This window comes from Bos taurus, chromosome 11 (genome assembly GCF_002263795.3).
Source record: "Bos taurus isolate L1 Dominette 01449 registration number 42190680 breed Hereford chromosome 11, ARS-UCD2.0, whole genome shotgun sequence".
Lineage (NCBI taxonomy): Eukaryota > Metazoa > Chordata > Mammalia > Artiodactyla > Bovidae > Bos > Bos taurus.
This window is the reverse complement of record NC_037338.1, coordinates 100,539,545-100,550,097: the sequence shown is the minus strand read 5'-3', so window position 1 is coordinate 100,550,097 and position 10,553 is coordinate 100,539,545. Positions and strand designations below refer to the sequence as shown.

The 10,553-nt window shown below is 52.6% G+C and overlaps 1 protein-coding gene across 2 annotated transcripts in view; it reads right to left on the bottom strand.

The window, feature by feature from the left end:
- Nucleotides 1-4,170: 4,170 nt before the first annotated feature.
- Nucleotides 4,171-10,553, bottom strand: part of NCS1 (neuronal calcium sensor 1) — a 55,664-nt gene continuing 49,281 nt past the window's right edge. For both annotated transcript variants that reach the window (XM_024999591.2, XM_010810508.4), the window contains exon 8: nt 4,171-7,821. The gene's annotated coding sequence lies outside the window, so the exon portion shown is untranslated. The remainder of the gene's footprint in view (nt 7,822-10,553) is intronic.

The following is a 10,553-nucleotide window of genomic DNA, read 5'->3' as shown; positions in this document are numbered from 1 at the left end:
GAGGATATACAATTTCTATTCCTGGATGTGAAACACTCAAGGCAGGTCTGGCTCAGTCTCCTGTGGCATCACTGCTCCTTTCTCCTGAGTCCTGGTGTGCACAAGGTTTTGTTTGTGCCCTCCAAGAGTCTGTTTTCCCGGTCCTGGGGAAGTGCCTATCTGGGCCACCTGGTTTGCCAGGATGGCTCATACGCCAGGCCAGTATACTGGAGTGGGCTGCCACGCCCTTCTCCAGGGGATCTTCCCAACCAAGGGATCGAACCCAGGTCTCCCACATTGCAGATGGAGTCTTTACCGGCTGAGCCACCAGGGAAGCCCAAGAATACTGGACTGGGTTGCCATGCCCTCCTTCGGGGAATCTTCCCGACCCAGGGATCAACCCAGGTCTCTCACACTGCAGGAGGATTCTGTACTGACTGAGCCACCAGGGAAGCCCGGATGTGAAGCAGGCACTGTCATAGTGGGATGGGTACCAGTGACAGGCAGACTGCAGGGGGCACCCCCCCCCAGGAGGGTGGCAGGGAGGGGGCAGCCACATCAGGGCAGGGGTCTGCATTGCATTCTCCACCCTCCATCCCACCGCCCGCTCTTTTTCTCTCCTCTTCATGCCTAGTGATACCCGGAGCTCAGCTCTGGGAAGTAAGATTTAGGGAGATGACTCTGACTCATTTCTGTCATGCAGACATGAGTTTGGGGTTTACAGAGGGCATGGGGAATGGGGTGGGAAAAATCAGCCCATCTTGGGGGGTTCACCTATGCTAGTCTGAGCCAGCAGCTAGTCTGAGCCATCCTGGTAAACCAGGTGGCCCAGATAGGAAGGAGTTGGCCAGATCTGGACCTCTTTTGGGCCTCAACCCACAGGAAGTTGCCCAAGGTAGGCTGGGCCAGGGGGAGGTCAGTGCAGACTTCAGCATGACCCAGAACAAGAGATTATGACCCACCATGTGTCTTCAGAAGCAGAGGCTCTGAACCTTGTCCCTGTAGACACTTCCTAAGGTTACCTGGAAAAGACCAGAGCCAGCGACAGCTTACACTCACTGAGAGCTCACCATACTCTGGCATCATTGCCCCAGTTGCTTTCACACCAGGCCTTTGAACCAGATCCTGGGCTTCCCTGAGAGAGGGTGCTCTCGTGCACACCCTTACTTTCAGTGCTTCCGTGGAATTGTGGAATCGGAGCATGTGTGCAGGTGTCAATCACCTCCAGTCCCCACCCCAAAGACAGTCCCTTAGGATTTGAAACACCCCGCTTAGGAATCTGCTCTCCAGAAGGGGTCATATTAGCATTTTAAATATGTACTACTATTAAAACCTATACCCCAGAGTTGATTCATTAACAAAAGGATGCTAGAAATCATTTTTTGTAGGAGAAATATGAGGTGATAGAAATTAATGATTGATAGAAAGATCCCCAGAACTCTGCATCTCTGTACCAACTGGGAAGAGAACCCAAAGCCAGAGACTGTACTCTGGGGTCACTGGGGTCCTGAGTCCCCCAACTCCCTGGACAGACAAATGTTTTTAACCTTTCGCACCTGCTTGCTAGTACATATTTGGACATTTGGCAGAATTTGACCTAAAACTTGTTTTTGTTGTAACATTTCATCTGGTGGGAAGACTGCTGGGAAAGGGCTGTGGGGTCATCACCTACATCTAATTAGAGCCCACATTTTTACCAGAAGACCCTGTTAGTTACAACTTGTGCCCAATGTCAAACGGTGGCTGAGAACCAGGGCTAATTCTAGAACCTGCACCCCTAACCACCACCCCACACTGCCTTCACATGCTGCCTTTGATTCACTCCCCTAGGTCTGGAGGACGGCTTCCCAGGTGGCGCTAGTGGTAAAGAACCCACCTGCCAATGCAGGAGACATAAGCGATGGGGGTTCAATCCCTGGGTCGGGAAAGATGCCCTGGAGGAGGGCACGGCAACCCACTCCAGTACTCTTACCTGGAGAATCCCGTGGACAGAGGAGCCTGGCGGGCTACAGGCCATGGGTTCGCAAAGAGTCGGACGCACCTGAAGCGACTGCGCATGTGTCTGAAGGAGCGCTAGTGTCTTGAGCGAGGCTGGATGCTGGGTGCGCGGTGCGGCCACGGAGAGCGCCATCTTTGTACCCTCTTCTCTGCGGCTGCTTCAGCCTCCAAGTGGGAGTTACGTCGGGCCGTCCTCCAGCTTTGTCCCCCAGGTGGTGTTGGTCTGACGATTCCTTTCACAAAACCAACTCGGAACCACAACCTGTTTTTGCAGGTGGCGGCTCGTTCTAATGCTGGCAGCTTGATCTCGTCAGCCTACACGTGGGCATGTCTTTCAGGAGCCTAGAGCCCAGAGCGATAACGTATTTCTAACCAGCAGTTATGCTCTTAATGTGACATTGCCTTTTATCGTCCTCCTAATTAATGCTTCCGCAGCAAACTCCAGAAAGCAAAGACTGTCCTCTCCTCTGATCCCTCCTCCCCCAAACACCCGGCACATGAAGGGACCACGCTGTGTGTGTCCAGCAAACATTTGGTTACTTAACTAGAGGGGAAAGAGGGGTTCCTCCAAGATCCCAGGTTCCGGGCAGAGGGCAGCCATGCCGACCGCCAAGCCCTGGGGTGCCTTTCTGAGAGCCCCCATCAGGGCTACTTAGCTACCTACCTCCCCTCCCAGAACACTCCTCCACTCAATAAGTGACAAGTCTTTGGGCCCTTGTGCCTGACAAATGACAGGTGCAAAAGTTACACACAGGTGAATATTTAGCCTGAATCCCTGGCAAACGGAGGCTGGACTCCTCTTTAGAATCCAGTTGGGGAGTTCCCTGGTGGTCCAGTGGTTAGGACTCAGCACTTTCACTATCAAGAGCCTGGGTTCAATCCCTGGTCAGAGAACTAGGACCCCACGAGCCACATGACGTGGCCAAAAAAATAAAACAGAACTCAGCTGGTTGTCCCCCAGTGTCAACAGCTCCCCAGGGGTTCCAGCGTGTGATCCCAGACCAGCAGCACCAGCAGGGTCTGAGAACTTGTTAGAAGTACATTCCTAAGCCCCAGCTCAAACCCAGTTAATCAGAAACTCTGGTGGTGAGGCTGGCATCCTGGGTTTCCACAAGCTCCCAGGTGATTCTGACAACACTCAGTCCTGAGCATCATTTGTCCGGGCCCACGTTTTCAAACATTGTTAAACCCTGTCGAGACCTGCAAGAGATGAAACAGGTGGGAACGGAAACACTGGGAGTGACTTGTGGGGTGGGCTCGAGGTTCATGCTGCTGAACCCATGCCTTCCACAGAAACTCTCCTGGAAACACTCTGGTTTGCTCACCATACCCAAGGTTCTCACTCTGCACATTCTTTCTCTCGGGGCAACTGGGTGGACAGCACCCAAAGCAAGAGAAACGGTGTCACAGGAGGAAGAAGAAACCTACAGTGAAACGAAAAAGAAACAGACAAAGCAACAGGTCCACACAAGGGAAGCAAAGACAAGTCAGGAAGCGTGTTTAATTGGCGTGACACGGACAACATACAACGGGAGCAGGAGAGGAGGCCTGGGCATGCTACGTGGCTTCTGTCCACCCCGGGGTCACCCCACCCCCCAGGCGCACCACCAGGGCAAGGGCCTGCCCCTCCCCCAGAGACACCCACCAGCAGATTCAGACAGGACAGCACCCCGAAAGAAGTCCAGAGGGACTGGGGAGGCAAACAAAGGAAATCACCACCCAGGAAACATTCCTTTTCTTTTTTTTTCTTTTTTGGTAAGAGTTGTCCAAATGCCTTTCCAAAGTCACAGGCTCTGGGGGGGGGCACCATGACCATTCACATCTCCACTGGCCTTTCACCTTGACCAAAGGCTCTAATTGTTCCACTCATGGCTGCTCCCCACAACGGCCCTGTGATAGGGCTTGAACAGAGACTCGCTCCCATCTGACGGATGGAGAAACTGAGTCCCAGCAAGCAGCAGAGACTTGCCCAGAGTCCTGGAGAAAGCTGATCGCTGAATCAGACTGGGAGCTTGTGGCCCTCCCTGGGGCCGCCGGCTGTGGCAAAGGCACAGGGAGCACAGGATGCACAGCTTGGGTGGAGGGTGGGGGTCAGGGGTGGGTGCGTGGGAAGGATTCTGAGTTCGTCCCAATCCCGGGGAGCAGACAAAGCCTGAGATGCCTAGATGCCAAGACAGAAGCTGGGACCAGCTGTTTATTCAACAAAAGCCTTTTTATTCATTCAAAAATCAACCATTGGGTTTATTCCGCAGATATTAAAAAAGAAGGGGGTGGGGGGCAAGGCTTCCCATCACAGTGCCCTTATGCTAATTCACTTGCTACCCCTGGGGTGGACCTAGAAGAGGGGCGTGTGGGACACATGCTGCCAATGAGGTGGGGCTGGAAGCCCAGGCCTGGGTGAGATCTTGGCCCCCCTCCTCAAATCCCCATCTGCAGCCTCCTTCTCAAACCATCCCTTTGGCTGAGCAAGTCCCCCAAATGTCTTTACTGCTCATCACCACCAGGGGGCGCTCCCTGCATTCCCCTCAATCAATATTTAGACGCTGAAATCACTGGGAACCCTGTAGCTGTCACCTTGAACAGTGAAGCTGCCACTTCCCAGGAGACCCAGGACTCCCACCCACCACCACCCCCCAAACCCCGAGCGAAGAGACAATGTCCTCGAAAACCCAGGTGCATCCGTCATCTAGGAAGTGTCTGTCAAAATGAAAAAACATTTCAGGGGATGGAGAGGACACACGTTTGCCTTGACCTTACTCTAAACATTGCTTGGTTGAATACTGGAAACGCATGGCGTTCTAAGTACCATCAACGCGGAGCGGGGAGCGGACACTATGAGGAAGGAGCCAGGGCTGCTGCAGACGCGCTGCCCGAGGCTGATTCCTGCTCCTGGGCCGGGGAGCAGGGGGTGGGAGGGGGTGGGGGGAGGCGAAGAGCCTGGCTTCCAGCCAGTCTGGAAGCCCCGGAGAGCAGCAGCTGATGGGGTTGGGCCTCGGGTGGGAAACGGTGGCAAGGAGACAGGCCCACGGACTGCTCGGGGTTCCAGGGTGCCGAGGCTGGAGGCCTGATGAGAGGAGGCGACAGGCTTGTTGCTGTCCACAACCTCGGGCAAAAACGGCCAGTGTCCAGCACTCCCTGAACGGTCTCCAGGCAAGGACCCAAGGTGTCCTTGGGGCATGGGTCCACAGTACCTCCTGCTAAGCCACACCTGTGGCTCCACACTAAAGGCCAAAGGTGAGAAGGTGGGAGGAAAGTCTGGCACTCAGATCTCCCCAGACACCTGGGTATCAATGCCTCAGCTGGTGGGACCCACATGCTGAACCCTGGAGAATTCTCAGCCACAAGCCCTTTCCGTGATGCCCTCGGGACAGTTGCACAACCGCTCCTGACCCCTGGACGAGAGACACAGATCGAGTCTCAGAAGTCATCTGACCTCCAGTCCCAAGTCACCAAGCTCACCTCCCACCCTAGGCCCCCAGGTCAGAGCCAGGACGAAGAACTGCAGGACTTGGTGATGAATCCCAGGGCCTCCTGAGTCAGTGGCCTGAGCAGGAAGGGGACTGCAGGATCCCCAAAGAGCCCAGGTTTCAAAGTTCCCCTTGAAAACGGAACTACCGATCCCACTCATGCAGGGTCTGTCTGGGGGGCTTCCAGGGGAGGCGGAGGGTCCGCGAACGTCAGGAGGGAGAGGTGGGAGCTGGCTGAGTGGTCCAGCCTAGGGAGTGGACGTGCAAGGCCCACGCTGGCAGAGCTGCTCTCTGGCAGAGCGTCTGGTGGCTGAGGACTAAGGAGCAAGGGAATCTCTGGCCTCCTGGGAAAGTGAAAAGTAGAGGGTGAGGGCAATTCCCAGTGGGGGCTGAGCGCCAGCTCCTCATCTCCTGCGGCCAGGATAAGCAAGGAAGGGGTCAGCTGCTGACTGTGCAAAAAAGAAGCCGGGATTCTAGACTCCAGCCTGGCCCTACCACAGGCTGGGAGGCTGCTTCTGGCCCCCGAAGCCTTCCCTGGGGGAGGACAAATTCTGAGCCTGGAAGCTGGCTCAAGAGCCCAGGAGGACCAGGAAACTCTGCAGGGAGGGACAAGGCGTGTCATCGGACCCCACGCAACGCCACCAGGGGCTGCCGTGTCCCTGAAGAAATGTGCCAAGAGATGAGATGGTGGCTCAGACGGTCCCCGTGTCTGCTGGGGTCTGGAAACTTAGCCGCGACCACAGAGTCACAACAGCCGGAGACCCGGGCTTAGAATTAGACGGTGTCGGCAGGGATGGAGAAAAGCCTTCATATCCTCCAGCCCAGCCCCACCCCCGGGTCTGCAGCGACGGTGGAAGCTGGGGCCCAGAGAGGGCAAGGGGGTGCCCTCGATCACAGAGCAAGGGCCAGCCTTGGGCTCCCAGCCTCTGCTCCAAAGTCATCTGACTCTGGGGTTGCTCTGTCTCAGTGGCAGGCAGAGCTAGAAACTTCCGTGAGCACAGGCAGGTCACAGCTGGAGATGCCACCTGAATGGGATTGCCTGCAGCTCATCTCTCCCTGCCCCCTCCACCCTTCCTGGCTTTTCAGCTAAAGGAGGGAAGGGTACCGTGGTCCTCTGGACGAGGCAGACAGGGAGGCAGGAAAGCAGAGTGATCGGCGATTCTCAAAGCCCACCGAAGAGACAGAGTACCAGCCCTTAAACGCTGGCTCACTCCCTCATCACCTCTCCCAGCTTTGCGGTCTACCCCCCTCCCCCACCGGCCCACCTTCCTGGCTCCCAGTCTCAGCACAAACCTCGCAGCAGCAAACACCAGAGCGAGAACCAAGAAGCTCAGAGCTGTCCCCTGTCTGTCCTCAGAAAAGATGGGATGGACCCCGAGGAGGATACAGGACAGAGAGGTGTGAACTGGGAGCAGAGAATAGAGATCCAGAGAGGAGGCATTCGGGCAGAGGAAACAGTGCATTAGCCGTTGAAGAAGCCCACCTTTCCCCTCTCCAAACATCAAGCAAGCACAGTATCTAAATTTTAAAATTAAAAAAAAAAAAAAAAGATTTTTGGCTTCTCGGCCGCTGCAGGCCACCATCCTCCCAAGCGTGTGGGCAGGTGGGCGAGGGGTGCACACATGTAAACGGTGGGCCCCGCATCCCTGGGACCGTTGGACACACAGAAGCAGCAGCAACAGTTAACAACCAATAAATAAAAGATATCAATTATATATGTATATATATATATAAAAAAAAACCTCACTTTCCCCACCAAAAGCACAATACTGTTATCACAGAAAATCAGCATCATCGTAATTAACCATCCTAGCCAAGCAGGCGGTCTTGCTGCCCGAGGAAGGGGGGCGGCAACATCACATTACCCCCCACGCCCTGAGGCCCCGCAGCCGAGGCCAGGACTCCCGGGGCCTCTCTGGCTGCAAAGGTCAAGGTGGGAGGCAGGGTTCTCCGAGGCCTTCTCCCCATCTGTCAGTCGGAATCTTCTAGAACAGAAGGTAGTTTTGTTTTGTTGTTTTCTTTTTCAATGTCTGTTTGAAATAAAAAAAAAAAAAAAAAAAAGCACACACGCAAGGAGGGCAGGAGAGACCGAGAGGCCCCTCCTGCGAAGCAGACGAGTCCTGGGTTCTGCAGAGGGCCGGAGCCTTTCCCATCCGTGTGGTCGATTTCCGGACAAGCAGAGATTGTTGGCGATCGGAGCCGGTGGCTTCAGGCGGCAGGTGGGTGCGGGGAGGGGGGGAGCCGGCCTCGCGATTCCAGGGCAGCTCGGCTGGGCGTGGATGTGGAGGAAGGCTCGGTGGACATGGGAGTCGGGGGCGGGGGAGTCAGGGCGGAGGTGGCCTCATGGCACGGGAGGAGGTGAGTGGTTCCCAGGCATCTGGAAGACACAGGAGGCGGGGCGGGCTCAGTGCTGGCTGCCAGGGGCACAGAGCGGGCGGGAGTCAACTGGAGGGGCCGTCCCCAACCCTGTTGGCACCAGGAACCGGTTTCATGGAAAACAGCTGCTCACTACATGCTGTGCAGCCCGGTTCCTAACAGGCCACCGACCAGTACCAGTCCATGGCCCAGGGACTGGGGACCCTGGAACTAGAGAATGAGGTGACGAGTCCTAAAAACGTGCACGCCCTCCGATCCCCACATTTGGTGCTAAAGTATGTGTGCTTAAGAAATAAACGCGATGCTTATGACAGTATCACCTGTAACAACAAAATTAAACAGGAGAGAACAAACAGTGTCCACGAGGGAGGGACGGGTTGGATCAATAAAGACAGAACCATGCGATCGCAACCGTTAAGAACAAAGTGAGCAGGGGCCAATAAGCACAGGAAAAGATGCTCGACAGAATCAGCCATCAAGGAAAAGCAAACCAGAACCACAAGGAGGAACTGCCCTGGTGGTCCAGTGGTTAAGACTTTGTATTTCCAGTGCAAGGGGCCACAGGTTTGATCCCTGATCAGGGAACAAAGATCCCCACGCCTTGAGAAGAGGGGAAAAAAAAGAGAGAGAGAGAGAGAAAGAAACACCACTTCACAAATACTAGGATAAAACCTAAAACTAACAAGCGTTGGTGAGGGTGTGGAAAAATTGGAACCCTTGATCATCACTGGCAGGAACATAAAATGATGCAGATACTGTGGAAAAGTTTGGCAGTTCCCCCCCCACCCCAAAATAAACTCATCAAATGCATTTAAATCCCTAAACTCATAATTACACATATTGTTTTTATAAAACATCACTGGTCACTTCTAAAGGATGTGGGAAATCCAAATTGTTTTGAAAACTGATAAAGAATCGAGTATCCATCCTGCCCTCCCTGTGAACACTATACCCTGGGGATAACCCACGAGTGGATGAGGGGACATCTCCCTTTATAGAAGTGACGCAGCCAGCCATGAAGGAAAGACACCGGTAGGACATCACCATTTTGCACGACCTGATGAATGGATGCGGGTGGCAGTCAGCAAGAACTGCTGATGTCACCGACATCACGGGTGCCTGCTGGACACACACAACCCCAGACACGAGACGGTCTCACCAAAAGTGGACCAAATCCAGTGGGAAGATCAACTGCCGTTTCCAGGAAGAACAGGAAACAGGAGTCTGTAAGCAGCACGCCGGGGCACCGTTAGCAAACCCCAGACTGTGGGGACCCAACAGAATGCGCTTCTCAACAAACAGTGAGATGGAAAGGGATGGGGGAAAACTTAGAGATGAAAATAAACTTAAGAGGGGGCTTCCCTGGTGGTCCAGTGGTTAAGACTTTGCCTTCCAGTGCAGGGGCTGCAGGTTCCATCCCTGGTCAGGAAGCTAAGATCCCACATGCCTCTCAGCGAAAACAAAAACAAAACCCATGAAACAGAAGTGATATTGTAACAAATTCAGTAAAGAATTTTAAAATGTTCCACATAAAAAAATCTTTAATAAAAAAGATAAATAAAAGAGACCTACCAACCAATTGCCATCTGTAGCTTTTATTCCAATTCTGACTCCAATAATCAAAGTAAGAAAAAAACTGTGAAATAATGGGAAACTGGAATTTAAATGCTGATGGGAGTGTATTAAGGAATTACTTTTTTCTTGGTATTATGGATTTTTTTAAAGAATAATTATGTTTTAGAAATACATTTTGAAATATTTATGTATTAAATGATATGATGTCTTGAATTTTCTTCAAAACAACCCAGCTTGAGTGGTGTGTGGGGAGGGAATAGATGGTCAAGATTGCTATGAATTGGTGATTCTGAAGCTGGGTCAGCCCTGGGTATTCATTGGAGGGACTGATGCTGAAGCTGAAACGCCAATACTTTGGCCACCTGATGAGAAGAGCTGACTCATTTGAAAAGACCCTGATGCTGGGAAAGAGGAGAAGGGGACAACAGAGGATGAGATGGTTGGATGGCATCACTGACTCAATGGACATGCTTTTGGGTGGACTCCGGGAGTTGGTGACGGACAGGGGGGCCTGGCATGCTGTGGTTCATGGGGTCACAAAGAGTCAGACACGACTGAGCAACTGAACTGATTGATAGGTACATGGAGTTACATATTCTCCACTGTTGCCTGAGAATGTTTCCATAATTAAAATGGTTTTAATTCATCCTCAAATTTCCAACAACCTAAGTCTCCCATACCACAACACTGGTTAAAGTATGGTCCAGCCATAAATGGAATACTATGCAGCTATTAAAAAGGATGATCTCGAGCAAGATTTAGTGATGCAGAAAATATGCATGATCTCAGTTCCTGAATAATTCAATGAATTATATAACAGTAATTTATCTAAGAATTATGATACATCAGGAATCTCAGAAGGCAAATAAATCACAAAAATGACAGAACACAAGTTGGATGTAATTACAATCAGACAGGATCTGGGAAAGCCTGAGAAGAAATAGGAAGGGCAATTTTCGAGAAGAGCTTTAGAAAAGTGAAACTTGTCACCCTGAAAAGCTTGTCACGGAAATAAAGTTACACTGTCTTGGCCAACGCGGGAGGGTGAGGGTAAGATATATGGCTACGTAAATTGTGTTAAGGAAAGCCAGTGCAGACAAGCTGGATAAAACACGTTACAAACCTCTTGGTGTTGAGTCTCTAAAAGAAAAAATAAGT